Genomic DNA, 17,865 nt, shown 5'->3' on the forward strand with positions numbered 1-17,865 from the left:
GTGCGGAGGCCGATGGTATCAGGCAGCAGCTGCTCCGGCCTCTGCCTCACCTTGCCCCGCAGCAATGCACCTCCACCCTGGCCCCTGCCTTGTCTCATCCCACAGGACGAACCTCCTGCCCACTGCCCCACCCGCCAGAGACCCCCTGGATCTCCCCCAACCCTGCCTGGCCCCCACAGGTGTCCCTCCCATGAGCACCATTGAGGTGGCCATGCCCACCCTTGGCATGACCACCCAGTCTGCCGTGACCACCGCATCCATGCCCACCCAGTGGGCCATGCCTACCCCGCTGCCCCCCCTAGGACACCACAATACTGATGCAGTCCTGGCACTTTGCGATAAATAAGTGGGGTTTGGGTTGCAGTTTGGGCACTCGGTCTCTAAAAGGTTCGGCATCACTATTCTAATATATTCATCCAACATGCACCTGAGGATCAAAGCCCAAGACAGAAGCATTCAATCTCCAGATCTAAACTTTGAAGCCCACTTGTCATTAGTTTGGTTTTTTAGTTTTAGTTTAGTTTTATTATATTTATATACCGCCCTTCTCCCGAAGGACTCAGGGCGGTGAACAGGGCACATATAAAAAATACAAAATACAAAAATTAAAAAAGAATTAAATAGTAGCCCAGCTAAGACAATCAATAACAATATAAAAATCCCCATTAAAACCCCAACATATCCCCCATCAGGCCAGGCCGGCTTGTTCAAATAGATGGGTCTTCAGACCGCGTCGGAAGGAGCGAAGGTCAGGTGCCATCCTGAGCTCGACCGGCAGCTGATTCCATAAAGCCGGAGCGCCCACAGAGAAGGCCCTCCCCCTGGGGGCCACCAGCCGACACTCTCTGACCAGAGGCACCCTGAGGAGGCCCTCTCTGTGGGAACGCACAGGGCGGAGGGAAGTTGACGCCGGCAGCAGGTGGTCCCCGAGGTATTCGGACCCATGCCATGTAGGGCCTTAAAGACCATTACCAGAACCTTGAATCTCACCTGGAAGACAACTGGTAACCAATGCAGCTCGCGGAGCAAAGGTGTAACATGGGAGTACCGGGAGACTCCCAAGACAACTCTCGCGGCTGCATTCTGTACCAGCTGGAGCCTCCGAGTGGTCTTCAAGGGAAGCCCCATGTAGAGAGCATTGCAGTAATCCAGATGAGAGGTCACGAGTGCATGAGTGACTGTACACAGGGCATCCCGGTATAGATAGGGCCGCAACTGGCGCACCAGGCGAACCTGGGCGAAAGCCCCCCTAGTCACAGCTACTATATGATCTTCCAGAGTAAGCCGCGAATCTAGGAGGACTCCCAAGTTGCGAGCCCTATCTACGGGGGGTAAAAGCTCACCCCCCCATAGAGAGAGGTGGAATATTCTGAATATCCCGGGATGCTGGAATGCACAGCCACTCAGTCTTGTCAGGGTTGAGCTGAAGTCTGTTCCTCCCCATCCAGACCTGAACTGCCTCCAGGCAACGGGACATCACGTCGAGGGCATCACTGGGGTGGTTTGGGGTCGAAATGAAAAGCTGGGTATCATCAGCGTACTGATGATACCCAACTCCAAAACCACGAATGATCTCACCCAGCGGTTTCATGTAGATGTTGAACAGGAGAGGCGAGAGGATATATAAGTTTACTGGTAGACCCTTAATGATGTAGGCTACCTTCAACTGCTGTATGTGGCTGATGGAATATTTTATTTATTTATTTATTTTATTTTAATTCCATTTATATCCCGCCCTTCTCCGAAGACTCAGGGCGGCTTACAAGCTTAGCAGTAGCCTTCATTCTATGCATATGCCTGCTTATTAGGGCTTTCACACACACACCCCAAGCGGCATTATTACAAAGTCAGCTTAATTGCCCCCAACAATCTGGGTCCTCATTTTACCTACCTCGGAAGGATGGAAGCCTGAGTCAACCTTGAGCCTGGTGGGATGCGAACCTGCACTAATTGCAGGCAGCTGGTGTTACTTAAGGAGGCATTAGCCCACTGCTCCGCCAAGGAACTGCCCATTTGTATTTATTTGTGACTCAGCTCAGAAAAGCTCAGAAAATCAGACCAAGAAAATTCTTCTAATACCAGAAAAGTAGGCTAAATTACCAGATGACAAAAGCATTTCCTCTTAGCATTTAAACTACCCAGTCAAAGGTTAAGAGAGAATGATTTTCCAGGCAAGAAATGCTGATTTGCTACCTCAACACTTTCCTTTCCTTTCCTTTCCTTTCCTTTCCTTTCCTTTCCTTTCCTTTCCTTTCCTTTTCCTTTTCCTTTTCCTTTTCCTTTTCCTTTTCCTTTTTTTAACTTTGAATCAGTTTTTACTCCAGGCAAAGTCAGTTTTCTTGGCAAGGATTTTGTAAGTGGTTTGCCATTGCCTTCTTTGTAGGGTTGAAAAAAGTGACAAGCCCAAGGTCACCCGCCAGGACTAGTTGCTTTAATCACTACACCAAGCTGGCTATTTATTTTTTATTTTTTTTAAAAAGACTCAGATGTGTATGTATGTCTTCATGTCAGCATTAATTTCTGGAGACTGCTGGATGAGTCCCTGCAATTTTCTTGGCAAGATTTCCAAAGTAGCTTGCTAAATTTTCTTGGCAAGATTTCCAAAGTAGCTTGCTATTACCTCCTTCCTAGTTGAGAGAGTAACTGGCTCAAAGTTCCCCAACTGGCTTTGTGCCTAAAGCCACAAAGGAATCATTAACTGGGAGTATAATTCACAGTCTTCTTTCTAGCCTGATTCTTTGACCACTATACCAAACTAGTTCTATCCTTTCCTTACCATGCATCATTTTAAAACCACCAGTCAGACTTTCAGGTGCACAGTTGTCTTCAAAATACAGGAGAATAAGACCTTTTCCCCCCCAATTTCCCTGTTTTATTAAATACAATCAAAAGTCATCTATATGTGCATATACACAGTCCTCTCCTATGCATGGAGCTGCTGAGTGAGTTTAGGCTAGTCATGCTCTGTATCTCCTAGAACAGAAAGTCAAATCTCTCTCATCCCTTCTTCTCACAATTTCATGCTAATTTCTAAAAATGTTTCCTCACTTTCTGCACGACACACGTACTATATTATATTGTGGTTAGCTTCTTGCATCCCTGTTTTTCCAAAGGAATTCTCCCAACAAAGATAGATTTTTACCAGTATCTTTGGAACTGAATCTTTTCTACTCTTGCTTTACCATGGTAATAAATGCACCGCACTCTGACGTATATAGCTCTGTACTGGCCAAGTATTAACCTATGCTATATTATAAAAAGACAGTTTGCCATGTCATAAATTTACTTCTTCCTGCCCTTCAATGAAATTTGTAGCTATTCTAATTCTTAATGTGTGCAATGTAAATAAAATCGAAGTTGCTGTTGTAATAAAAAAGGCTTTTTATACAGAAATACTTAGATATATAATTAGACTACAGTGTAAGAACTAGCTCAAGAGGAATGAATCTTTCATCATATGTTCAAGATTTTTCTTTTCAGATTTTTTTATTCCACCTTCATTATTTTTTATAAATAACTTCATTTTTTGACAAAGAGACTAAATTAGTGGACCAGCAAAATACTGTGTATCTAGTCTTGATTTCAGTAAGGTATTTGATAATGTAAAACAGGGCTTTTTAACCTTTTCAGATATTGTACCACTTTTAGGATATGGCAATATTCGAGTACCACCAGTTGCCATGCAGGTGGGTGTGGCCTGCTCGATGCTACTCACTGGACACAACTGACTTGTGACAGCTGGGTCAGAACGGAACAAGTCACACTGGCTAACTCAATGTGGGGACACATATTTGTGTGTGTGTGTGTGTGTGTGTGTGTGTGTGTGTGTGTGTGTAGCATGCTAAAGAGATGTTCTTTCCCCAATCCCAGACATTGTTGGTGTTTCCAGTGCCCCCTCCCGGCAAACCAGGAGGTGGAGGACTTTTGCAGGAAGCAGTTTCCTCCGAGTCCAACTTATGTCTTGATAGATCTCTAGAGAGCAAGAGGCGGTGGCAGAGGAGCAGCGCTCCTGGGTCCTGCACAAGGGAGGCTGGCCCTTCTCGAAAGAGAATTCCCATTTCCAATTGTGCATGGTAAGGATGCTGGTTTGTTGGGGCAGCCTTCCCTCACAGAGCTCCCCTGCCACCCCCTCCTCCTCTCCAGAGATCTGGAGGGGAGACAGAGATCTGGAGGGCAAGGTGCAGCCTCCATATTGGCCACTTCTACCTCTCCAAGACCTCCTTGATTAAACATACATTATATATAAGCTAAAACATAGCCGAAAAGAAAAAAAAAGTTAAATCACTAATTACAGCTCTTCACATATTTTTTTGGAAAAACCACCTTTATTGATGTTAGGAAGGAAGAGCAAACCTTATTAAGGAACTCTTAACAGGAAGGGAATTGAAGACCTCAAAAGGTCTTCTTCTTTCTAATCTTCCTTGCCTTTGAGCCTTTAGTTCTTATTATTTTATTATTATGTATTTAAGAAGAAGATCAAAGGTCTCCGTAGCTCAGAATACTCACCTTAAAATCAGAACACAGAAAAATTTAGTTAATCCACAATACTGCTTTATGAAGAATGAAGATAATCTTTGGGCCCTGAGAGCATGTAGGTATCAAGTCAGAATATTAGTGGCACACCTGTCAGCAACTGGAAGTCCCTTAAACTTCCCTTTCCTGTCTCAGAACTCAATCCATACATCCTTTAATTTTCAGACACATCTTTTTCTCATAAGCTCCTTTAAAAACCAACAAGGTATACTGTATTTAGCAGGAAAAATAAATCTAGCACTTCTGAATTCTTTTTCCAAGGGGGAAAGGGAAGTTCACAGCCTTCAGGTTGCTAGCAAAGTCGTCAAAGAATGTAGTTATTGCTGCTAAACACAAGAATAAATAACAAAACAATTTTGCAGCTCTCTTGTTACTACATCTTCTTACCTCCCAGAACGTGGCCTGGGATTGTACAAGGGGCTAGGCTAAAATCTGGTTGAGTAGTTTGCAGCCAGGTCTTCAGTACAGACCTTGCCAATGTGATTTTGATAGCCCAGGAAGGGATAGGAAAACCTGAGGAAAACTTTGCAATTAATAAACCATGGTGGACTATGCTTGTTTTGCCCTATTTTGATGCTCCTCCTCAGCAGCAGCCCATGGATTTTAGAACTGCATGGCTACAAAGACAGAGGCCTTCAGCCTCCCAATCCCTGCTTAGAGAGGGATTTGCATTTCGGCCAGAGTCAGAGGAAAACCCCCGAATCCAGCAGGCCAGAAGGCAGCCCAGCCACTGCGCCCCTCCAGTTCCTTCTCCTCAGCGCCTCTGACAAGCTGCCACCCCTTTCCTTGGCAGGGCGAGGCTAGAGTGCTTGGCCTTTAGTTGGGGCTGCTGGCATGGCAGCAGGTGGGAGTGCCGGATGAGCGCCGCTTTGCAGGACGAAGCGGAAGAGGTACTTGCAAGTCCTGCCCAAGCTATGGTGAAGAGCAGTGACTGTATCTGTGCCCAGGGGCTGAGGAGAAGGAAATGGAGGGGTGCGGTGGCTGGGCTGCCTTCTGGCCATCTGGATTCAGGTTTTTCCTTTGATTGTGGGCTGGAGTGGGCCAGCCCCTCGCTGTCTCCAGGGCGACCTTGGGCCAAATGTAAACACCCCATAGGCATGTCTATTTTACAACTTCTCCTTTCTCCTTCTCCTCCTTTTGTCTTTGGTGTAGCTGCAGCTGAATCCTTTTCCCAGTCTGCTGGCAGCTTTTGGAAGTGCAAGTCGGCTGGAGCCTGGCATGAATCTTGGGCACTCAGCAGAGCCCTGGCAACACTGTGGCTCTAGCTGACTCTCCCACAGGCCTGTGCTATATTGCTGCTGGTTCAGTTCATCCCCACGCTACACTTTTACACTTTTTTAAAACATTTTTTTACAGTGCTTTTCAACCCATCGTAAGCATACCACCTGCCAGGTGGCGATGTACCACCAATGATACATGTAGCACCTGTTGAAAAGTCCTGATGTAGACCACAGCCTACTTTTTGGTAAGCTAGAAAACTGTGGGATAGACAGCATCAGCACCGCATGGATTCGAAACTGGCTAACAAACTACACTCAACATGGAACTATATTTATAAAGTGGGAAGTAAGCAGGGGGATATCTTATGGTTTTGTCTTAAACCCATAATATCTTCATAAATGATTTAGAAGAAGGGGAACTCATCATATTTGCAGATGACACCAAGCTGGCAGGAATAGCCAATACCCCAAAAGATAGGCTCACGATCCAGATGGATCTAGATCATGGGTCACGTGATGTATCATGACTTTTTTCGTATTGCCAGAGCTGTGCTGGGCACAGGCTCTGTATGATGCAACTGGCCTGCGGGCTGGCAGCTTGACACTCCTGATCTAGACAGACTAGAACACCGGGCCCTATGTAACAAAATTAAATTCAGTGTAGAGAAAAGTAAAGTTTTCCACTTAGGCAAGAAAAACCAAATATACAGACACAGATTAGATGAAACTTGGCTCAATAACTGTAATTGCAAGAAGGATCTTGGTGTCCTAGTGGATAATCTCTTAAATATGAGCCAGCAGTGTGTGTAGCAGCCAAAAAAAGAGGCCATAACAGAGGGATAGAATCAAGATCACATGAAGTATTGGTACTTCTTTATAATGCCTTGGTAAGGCCACAGTTGGAATATTGCATCCAGTTTTGGTCACCATGATATAAAAAAGATGTTAAGATTCTGGAAAGAGTGCAGAGAAGAACAACAAAGATGATTATGGGGGTGGAGGTTAAAACATATGAAGAACAGTTGCAAGAATTGGGTATGTCTAGTGAAAAGGAGGACTAGGGCGACACGATAGCAGTGTTCCAATATCTCAAGGTTTGCCACAAAGAAGAGACAGAGTCAGCCTATTTTCCAAAGCACAGAAAGCAAGACACAAAGCAATGGTTAGAAACTAATCAAGGAGAGAAGCAGCCTAGAACTAAGGAGAAATTTCCTAACAGTGAGAACAATAAACCAGTGGAATGGCGTGCCTTCAAAAGTTGTGCATTCCATCACTGGAGGCTTTTAAAAGAAGACTGGACAGACATTGGTCTGATGTGGTATAGGGTCTCCTTCTTGATTAGAAGACCTCCAAGGTCCCTTCCAATTCTGTTATTCTGTCCAACTCAAGGTAGTAAACATACCTAATATTCCTTCTTCTTCCTATTTTCCCCACAAAAACAACTATATGAGGTGACATCATTTGAGAGAGATTGACTGGCCCCAAAGCACTAAGCTGGCTTTCTTGTATAAGATGAGGTCTCAACTCGCAGTCTCCTGGTTTATAGTCTGATGCTTTAACCACTAAAACAAACTGGCTTTCATCCTGAAACTGAAATTCCAAAACTTATTTATTCAAATATTTTTGTTTCTGTCTTTGCTTCCTTTTTTGAGATGAAGTTTGAAACACAATGCATTACAGGTAGTCCTTGAACTTACAATCATTCATTTAGTAACTATTCGAAATTGCATTGACAAAAGTAATTTATGGCTGTTTTTAACACTTACAACTGATGCAATGTCCCCATGATCACATGATCAACATTTAGATACCTGGCAACTGGCATATATTTATGAGAATCGTAGTCCGGGGGAAGTCAGATTCACTTAACAATTGTATTACTACCAGTACACCCTCCTAAAGCTACTTTTGTTCACATAGTACTAATAACTAATATTAATAACTAACATAACTAATACCAAATATATATTGTTTTAATATGATGTGTAAATCCAGTTTGAATACTTTTTAAATATATATTTGTGTATGTAGAGTTTAGGTGTGACTTCAGTTCCTGGTTGGTCCCCACATCCAAGAAACTCACTACATCAGCTGTTCTGTGCTGCCACCACGTGGTTGTTTGGGGAAATTATAATATGCTATCTTATCTGGATTAGCCAACTCCTCCTTCCCTATGACATATTTCCTCCTCCTGATCATGTGCCTTACACCTCTCCCCTTTCTGGGATGGACTTCCACCTTCTTGTCCCTGGGGACTCTCCTTCTCCATAACCGGCAGATACACGTGCTCCTCCATAACCGGCAGACACACGTGCAGACACTGTGAGTCGATACTGTCTTTGACCTTGGAAATATCGTGCATTATCATCTAATTCACTTCATCTGCTGTAATCTACTCTGCATGCAAATAAAGGTATTTCTGGATGATAAAAGATATTTTTATGAGTTCAGCTATCTGGTGAGAATTGTTATCAATGATAGAATCCACCTATACAGACCAGCTCAGGTGTCTTAGCAAGGGGAAAAAATCATTAAACAACAGCTTGATCCAGAATATGTTCTTTAGATTTCTACATCTTGAAGGCAGCAAAGAAATGGGTCAAATATATCTGAGGGACTTGTTTTAAGTTAAATTGACCTGACGTTCATGTGTATTGTTCTCATTATAGAACTAGTCAAATATAGGTAGTCCTTTATTTACAACCATGTTGTTGTTAGTTGCGAAGTCGTGTCCAACCCATCGCGACCCTATGGACAATGTTCCTCCAGGCCTTCCTGTCCTCTACCATCTTCTGGAGTCCATTTAAGCTCACGCCTACTGCTTCAGTGACTCCATCCAGCCACCTCATTCTCTGTCGTCCCCTTCTTCTATTGCCCTCAATCTTTCCCAGCATGAGGCTCTTCTCCAGTGAGTCCTTCCTTCTCATTAGGTGGCCAAAGTATTTGAGTTTTAGCTTCAGGATCTGGCCTTCTAAAGAGCAGTCAGGGTTGATCTCCTCTAGGACTGACCGGTTTGATCGCCTTGCAGTCCAAGGGACTCGCAGGAGTCTTCTCCAGCACCATAGTTCAAAGGCCTCAATTCTTTGGCGCTCAGCCTTTCTTATGGTCCAGCTTTCACTGCCATACATTGCAACTGGGAAGACCATAGCCTTGACTATACGCACTTTTGTTGACAGGGTGATGTCTCTGCTTTTTAGTGTGCTGTCTAGATTTGCCATGGCTTTCCTCCCAAGGAGCAAGCGTCTTTTAATTTCTTGGCTACAGTCCCCATCTGCAGTGATCTTGGAGCCCAGGAAAATAAAATCTGTCACTACCTCCATTTCTTCCCCATCTATTTGCCAGGAATTGAGAGGGCCAGATGCCATGATCTTGGTTTTCTTAATGTTTAGTTTCAACCCAAGTTTTGCACTCTCCTTCTTCACTCGCAACAAGAGGCTCTTTAGTTCCTCTTCACTTTCTGCCATTAGAGTGGTATCATCTGCATATCTTAGGTTGTTGATGTTTCTTCCGGCAATCTTAATTCCAACTTTTGATTCATCCAGCCCTGCCTTTCTCATGATGTGCTCTGCATATAAGTTAAATAGGCAAGGCAACATTATACAGCCATGCCGGACTCCTTTCCCAATTTTGAACCAATCGGTGGTTCCGTGTCCAGTTCTCACTGTTGCTTCTTGGCCCGCATATAGGTTTCTCAAGAGACAAATAAGATGGTCTGGTATGCCCATCTCTTTAAGGACTTGCCACAGTTTGTTATGATCCACACAATCAAAGGCTTTAGCATAGTCAATGAAGCAGAAGTAGATGTTTTTCTGGAACTCTCTAGCTTTCTCCATGATCCAGCGTATGTTAGCAATTTGATCTCTAGTTCCTCTGCCTCTTCAAAATCCTGCCTGTACTTCTGGTAGTTCTCGATCCACATACTGCTGGAGTCTAGCTTGCAGAATTTTAAGCATAACTTTACTAGCATGAGAAATGAGTGCAATGGTGTGATAGTTTGAACATTCTTTGGCACTGCCTTTCTTTGGAATTGGAATGTAAACTGATCTTTTCCAATCCTGTGGCCACTGTTGAGTTTTCCAAATTTGCTGGCAAATTGAGTGTAGCACTTTTACTGCATCGTCTTTTAAGATTTTGAATAGCTCAGCTGGAATACTGTCACCTCCACTAGCTTTGTTGTTGCTCAGCTTTTCTAAGGTCCACTTCACATTCTAGGATGTCTGGCTCGAGGTCAGTGACCAACTCATTGTGATTATCAGGGACATTAAGCTCATTCTTGTATAGTTCTTCTGTGTAATTTTGCCACCTCTTCTTAATCTCTTCTGCCTCTGTTAGTTCCCTGCCATTTTGGTCCTTTATCATGCCCATTTTTGCATGAAACGTTCCCTTCATCTCTCCAATTTTCTTGAAAAGATCTCTGGTCCTCCCTATTCTATTGTTTTCTTCTATTTCTTTGCATTGTTCATTTAAGAAGGCATTCTTATCTCTTCTAGCTATTCTTTGGAATTCTGCATTTAATTGGGCATATCTTTCTTTTTCTCCCTTGCCTTTTGCTTCCCTCCTTTCCTCAGCTATTTGCAAAGCTTCCTCAGACAGCCATTTTGCTTTCTTGCATTTCTTTTTCTTTGGGATGGTTTTGGTTGCTACCTGTTGTACAATGTTGCGAACCTCTGTCCATAGTTCTTCAGGTACTCTGTCTATCAGATCTAATTCCTTAAATCTATTTGTCACCTCTACTGTATATTGAACAGGGATATGATTTAATTCATACCTGAGTGGCCTAGTGCTTTTCCCTACTTTCTTCAGTTTAAGCCTAAACTTTGCAATGAGAAGCTCATGGTCTGAGCCACAATCAGCTCCTGGTCTTGTTTTTACTGACTATATAGAGCTTCTCCATCTTTGGCTGCAGAGCATATAGTCAATCTGATTTCTGTGTTGACCGTCTGGTGATGTCCATGTGTAGAGCCATCACATGGGTTGTTGGAAAAGAGTGTTTGCTATGACCATCGTATTCTCTTGACAAAATTCTATCAGCCTGTGCCCTGCTTCATTTTGTACTCCAAGGCCAAACTTGCCTGTTATTCCAGTTATCTTTTGGCTTCCTACTTTAGCATTCCAATCTCCCATGATGATAAGGACATCATTTTTGGGTGTTAGTTCTATAAGGTGCTGTAGGGCTTCATATAACCAGTCAATTTCATCCTCTTCAGCACCGGTGGTTGGGGCATAGACTTGGACTACTGTGATATTGAATGGTTTGCCTTGGATTCGAACTGAGATCATTCTGTCATTTTGAGGATTGTATCCCAGTATTGCTTTTCCTACTTTTTTGTTGACTATGAAGGCTACTCCATTTCTTCTGAGGGATTCTTGCCCGCAGTAGTATACCTGATGGTCATCTGAATTAAATTCACCCATTCCTGTCCATTTTAGTTCGCTGATACCTAAGATGTCGATGTTTAGTCTTGTCATCTCTTGTTTGACCACGTCCAGCTTTCCTTGATTCATGGATCTTACATTCCAGGTTCCTATGGAGAAAGAATCTTTACAGCATCAGACTTTCCTTTCACCACCAGACATATCCACAGCTGAGCGTCCTTTCGGCTTTGGCCCAGTCGCTTCATTCTTTCTGGCGCTACTAGTACTAGCCCTCTGCTCTTCCTCAGTAGCATATTGGATGCCTTCTGACCTGAGGGGCTCATCTTCCAGCGTCATATCGTTTTGCCTTTTGGTACTGTCCATAGGGTTTTCATGGCAAAGATACTGGAGTGGTTTGCCATTTCCTTCTCCAGTGGATCACGTTTTGTCAGAACTCTCTGCTATGACCTTTCCGTCTTGGGTGGCCCTGCACGGCATAGCTCATAGCTTCATTGAATTACGCAAGCCCCTTCGCCACGACAAGGCAGTAATCCATGAAGGGGATTTACAACCATAATTGAGCCCAAATTTTCTCTTGCTAAGCAAGACAGTTGTTAAGTGAGTTTTGGCACATTTTATGACCCTACAGATGTTAAGTGAATCATAACAATTGTTAAGTTAGTAACAGTTGTTAAGTAAATCTGGCTTCCCCATTGACTTTGCTTATTAGAAGGTCACAAAAGGCAATCACATGACCTTGGAACACTGCAACTATCGTAAATATGAGTCAGTTGCCAAGTGTCTGAATTTTTATCACGTGACCATGGGGATGTTGGAAGAGTCGTATGTGTGAAAAACAGTCATGTCACTTTTTCAGTGCCATTTAACTTTGAATAGTCACTAAATGGACTGTTGTAAACTGAGAACTACCTATTGCTAAATCTGACAAAAGTCAAAGTAGAGATTTAGATACCAACCTAAGTTTATTCTTAGAGGACAATCAGGTGGAAATGAAAGAAAAAGCAGGTAGGAAGAGGAAAAACATGGGTTTGGATAGCTCAAATACAGTTGTATGAAGAAAGCAGCACTGCCTCTGTTATGTATTGGTTTGAAAAGTTAATGGTTATACATATTTGTTGTTGTTGTTAGCTGCGAAGTCGTGTCCGACCCATCGCGACCCTATGGACAACATTCCTCCAGGCCTTCCTGTCCTCTACCATCTTCTGGAGTCCATTTAAGCTCACGCCTACTGCTTCAGTGACTCCATCCAGCCACCTCATTCTCTGTCGTCCCCTTCTTCTATTGCCCTCAATCTTTCCCAGCATTAGGCTCTTCTCCAGTGAGTCCTTCCTTCTCATTAGGTGGCCAAAGTATTTGAGTTTTAGCTTCAGGATCTGGCCTTCTAAAGAGCAGTCAGGATTGATCTCCTCTAGGACTGACCGGTTTGATCGCCTTGCAGTCCAAGGGACTCGCAGGAGTCTTCTCCAGCACCATAGTTCAAAGGCCTCAATTCTTTGGCGCTCAGCCTTTCTTATGGTCCAGCTTTCACTGCCATACATTGCAACTGGGAAGACCATAGCCTTGACTATACGCACTTTGGTTGACAGGGTGATGTCTCTGCTTTTTAGTGTGCTGTCTAGAATTGCCATGGCTTTCCTCCCCAGGAGCAAGCGTCTTTTAATTTCTTGGCTACAGTCCCCATCTGCAGTGATCTTGGAGCCCAGGAAAACAAAATCTGTCACTACTTCCATTTCTTCTCCATCTATTTGCCAGGAATTGAGAGGGCCGGATGCCATGATCTTGGTTTTCTTAATGTTTAGTTTCAACCCAAGTTTTGCACTCTCCTTCTTCACCTGCAACAAGAGGCTCTTTAGTTCTTCTTCACTTTCTGCCATTAGGTTATACATATATAAGCACCAAAACAGAAATCTCAGAACTTATTTAATCTACAAAAGCAGATCCATCACTACAATTGCCAGCACATTCTTCTTTATTGGGGGAAAAAGTGTGTTTGGACCAAAGTCTCTCTCTATATATATATATTAAAGCCATTATTCTGAAATGGTTTCTGAATTTTGAACGTATATGCATAGGAGTGCATGTGTATCCCTTTTATCCCACCTTCCTTTCATTGTGCAGACTGTTTTCTCTGACTTAGCTTCATTCAAGTAATGTTACCTCCCCCTACTGTTTTGTATGTCTAGTACACTTTTCAGAAAACATTTCAGAAAATACTAAGAAAAAGCCCTCTCTGTTATTTTAAATAATTTGGAGTATATTCTTCTTTTTGCTCTTCAAACTGAATGAGATACAATCAGGAAATGATCTAGTGCTGCCCTCTTTTGACCAAATTCATGCTAAACTGTACAATACATAAAACAGACATATAGGCCTGAAATGTAAGCAAAATTACTGTTTGAAAATATACTAGAGATATTGTAAATCCATACTCTCAGGTGAAAAACATAAGGACAGTAGAACTGAATTCAGCCATTTTTATTCATCAATTTTACAACAACATTATCCCCTTATTATATTTATAACATTAAGACAACTATAACAAAGTTTAATGCTCATAAAACTGGTAAACATAAAAAAACAGTGATGAATTAATTTCTTAAATCCCCCCCTCTTCTTAATGTATTATTGGACCTCAGGAAATCTGAGGAAGAGAGTGTAAATGACATCAAATTGGCATGAGACACATGTGGTACCTATGAAAAAATCAGACTGAAAAAAAAAGAAAAATGCCTGGGGGGCGGATCCAGCCCGCAAAGAGGTTTCATGTGGCCCTTGAACCCATCTTGGAAACAGTGAAGGAACAGCCCTCACTGCCTTGGCCCTGGCCCAGGCCAGCTGGGAGCCAATGTACAATTTTGTGGTGGCAATCTATGCTGAAACGCATTCAGTCTTAGCTCCACAAGGCCGTCTGGAAACAGTGAGGGACCAGTCCCTGCCACGTCATCCCCACCCACTGGGCCCGTACTGGGGAGGTATCACCCTTTGTGAGGAATGAAGAAATGCACCATTGCCTAGAATGTCTTAAATAGACAAGAAACTTTGAACTTACACATTTTAAGGCCTGATTTGCTTACTATGTCAGTCGGTTGACTTTACCTGCTAAGGCAGGGGTGTCAAACTCAATTTCATTGAGGGCCGCATCAGCATTGTGGTTGCCCTCAGGGGGCCAGGTGAGCGCAGCCTACTGGTTGGGTGTGGCTGGAGTGCATGTGGCCTACTGGGTGGGCATGGCCAGCTCTACATAATTCGCGTCAAGGGTGCCTATGGGGGCCTGGGCAGGAGTGGGACAGATCTGAGGGTCTCTGGCAGAAGGAGATGGGACCGGGGCAAGTGCCAAGGCATGGTCCACTGGAGGAGCCTCACTGTTCCTCTCAGGCCATGTGGAGGGGGCTGGACAGAGGTCAAATGCCCAGCCCAGCCCTCAAGCACCCGTGGCACTAAGCCCAGCCCCACTTCCCCAAGGGGGAGCCCAGCTGCACTTACCTCCTCAAGGCTGCTGCTGCTGTACTTGCTTTCCTTAGCCAGGTTGCTCATGATGGGTACAAGGGCAAAATCAAGAGGGAGGCCCACTCTCTCCATGTGAGGAGACCTGGCTTTGTATCCAAAGCTTCCTTAGCAATAGGATGGGAGACCCCCCCAGGATAGGCCAGGAGGAGGGGGCAAGGGGATAGTGAAAGGGCAGCAGGGAAGGACTAAGGCAGGACTTCCCTCAGACCCTCCCTCTCCTTCTTTCCTTCCTTCCTTCCTTCCTTCCTTCCTTCCTTCCTTCCTTCCTTCCTTCCTTCCTTCCTTCCTTCCTTCCTTCCTTCCTTCCAAGAGTGGTGGGAAAATAGTTGAGGGAGAAAAACAGGCAAGAAATGCAACTGGGGAAGTGTCCATCCTTTATGAAGAATGAAGAAATGCACCATCGCCTGGAAGTGGCCAGCACATGGCCCTTGCCTACTTCACATATCCGGCTTGGTGGGCTCTGGGGGAGGGTATGCCACGAGCAGCATGAGAATTGATGTTATCTGCGCAATGCTGCCCAGCCCCTAGCCTGCCTGAAGTACGGAGGGCCAGGTGCTGGCTACTTCCAGGCAATAGTGCATTTCTTCATTCCTCAAAGGGTGATACCTCCCCAGCACGGGCCCAGTGGGTGGGGCCGACGCGGCAGGGACTGGTCCCTCACTGTTTCCAGACGGCCTTGTGGAGTTAAGACTGAATGCGTTTCAGCATAGATTGCCACCACAAAATTGTACATTGGCTCCCAGCCGGCCTGGGCCAGGGCCAAGGCAGTAGGGGCTGTTCCCTCACTGTTTCCAGGATGGGTTCACGGGCCACATGAAACCTCTTCGCGGGCTGGATCCGGCCCCCAGGCATTGTGTTTGCTATGTCTGTGCTAAGGCATCAGTTATGGTTTACTAAACATAATAGCAATTTTTATAAACAATCTCAGCTAAAATTAAACCACATTGTGGCTCAGTGTTGAATTAATCAGCCATTATCAATTTCTCTACCTTCTCCAAAATACAGTATTTTTAATGGTAACATGCTGATATTTTCTTTTTTATAACATTTCTTTTAAAGTTTACTGAAATATGATAAAAACCAATACAAGCAAAAATAAAAAGGAAGGGGGGAAAAAAGAAGTGCAGGAAAAGGAAACAGGAAAAGAATAAATATATAAAAAATAGTACAGACAAGTACAAGTACAGTTTCAGTAACTAATCACTCTCTCTGATGTTACAACAAAAAAAACCACCTTCTGCCATAGCTCACCTCTTATCTATAAGCAAATTTTAAATCCTCATCATTTAGTCCTAATCAGCAAAAGTCCATTAAGAGTGACCAAAAATAAAATATATATTTTAACCTTATCAAATAAACCAGATTTATTTTCATTTCCTTTACTTTTAACACACTTCCTTTGCTTTTCCTGATTCTGTTATGTTGCTACAATAGCCACATTCAAATATCAGGTGTGATCGTACTTTATGTAAACCCATGGTTTAACCTTGCTTTATCGAATAAGTCACAATTGATATGGTTCACATATAGCATGTTATTTATAAAGAGGAACTGATTAATGCTGACCAATCTTGAGCTTAGCTTCAAGATTCTTCAGCCATGAAGGCAAACTGTCTCTCAATCTAATGACCTCCCAGAGTGGCTATCAAAGAAACTAAAATGAGTTCTCTATATGCTACTTTGACTCCTAAATTAAAAGCAAGATATACATTGAATAATTAAAGAGGTAAAGTGACATTGAAATACATCATAGTTGAGATTAACAATATTTTGGGGCCTAGCTACAATAGTACAATTAATGAAGTGAGCACATTGGGTAGATGGAGACACACATAGTGAAGCATAGAAAAAGTTGTTTACTGTAATCAAAACAATTATATTTGATTAAATATTTCTGCCAGCTTTTGAATTGTAGTGATTTATGAGTTCCAAACCATTCTCCTTTCTTCTCTTTTATCTACTTTTAAAGAAATGGATAAATGTTGCCAGGGATGGGGGGGGGGGAGTTGTAGCAATATCTTCAAAAAAGGGATCCAGGAAATTAGAGACCTATCAACCTGACCGTAATACCTGGGAAGATCTTGGAAAAGATATTTAAGAAATGGCTAAGAGACAGCAATAAAACAAAACTTACTTGTAAGATACAGAGGATGGAGTCACACAATAAACCTTAAATCCAGCTTAACAAAAATGCAATTGCTGTTTGTATAACATGCTAGGCCCAGAGAGATAAACCTTATGGTTTAGCATGTCTAGTTCACACAAAACGCTAACATGTAACTGGGTGATCTACAATATTCCAAATGACAATCTACCCATCCCCATTTTAAATGAGTGTGCGTCAACTAGCCACTTGCTGCTTTGTTACATTACATGTAAAACTGAGGAAAATAGTTTATGTTGCCATGTTTTATTATAAAAAAGGGGGGGAATGGATCCAGGAAATTACAGACCTATCAGCCTGATCTCAATACCTGGGAAGCTTCTGGAAAAGATAAACAACAAATCAGCGAACACCTAGAGGCAAACAAAGTCATTACCAAGAGCCAACATGGGTTTGTCAAAAACAGATCATACCAGACGAATCTTAGTGCATTCTTTGACCAGGTAACAAAATTAGTGAATCAGAGGAACGCTGTGGATATAATTTACTTGGACTTCAGTAAGGCATTTACCACAACCTACTTATTTGATAATATAGTAAAATGTGGGTTAGACAGCATACCACCAGATGGATCATAGCTGGCTGACCATACTCAGCCTGTGGTCCTCAATGGAACCACATCTACCTGGAGGGAAGTGTGTAGTGGGGTGCCCCAGGGCTCTGTTCAGGTCCAGTGCTTTTTAACATCTTCATCAATGGTTTGGATGAGGGGATAGATGGGTAATTCATCAAATTTGCAGACGACACCAAGCTGGCAGGAATAGCCAACACTCCAGCAGATAGGCTTAAGATACAGAAGGATCTTGACAAACTTGAACATTGGGCGTTATCTTAGAAAATGAAATTCAGAGGTGAAAAAAGTAAGGTTCTACATTTAGGCAAGAAAAACCAAATGCACAGGTATTGTTTAGGCCCACAAGTTTGAAGACCCCTGTTATAGGTGGTACCTTGCTCAATAGCAAGAGGCATCTTGGACAATCACTTAAATATGAGCCAGCAGTGTGCTGCAGCTGCCAAAAAAGCCAACACAATACTAGGCTGCATTAACAGAGGGATAGAAACAAG

This window comes from Vipera berus, assembly GCF_964194415.1.
Source record: "Vipera berus genome assembly, chromosome: Z".
NCBI classification, from domain to species: Eukaryota; Metazoa; Chordata; class Lepidosauria; order Squamata; family Viperidae; genus Vipera; species Vipera berus.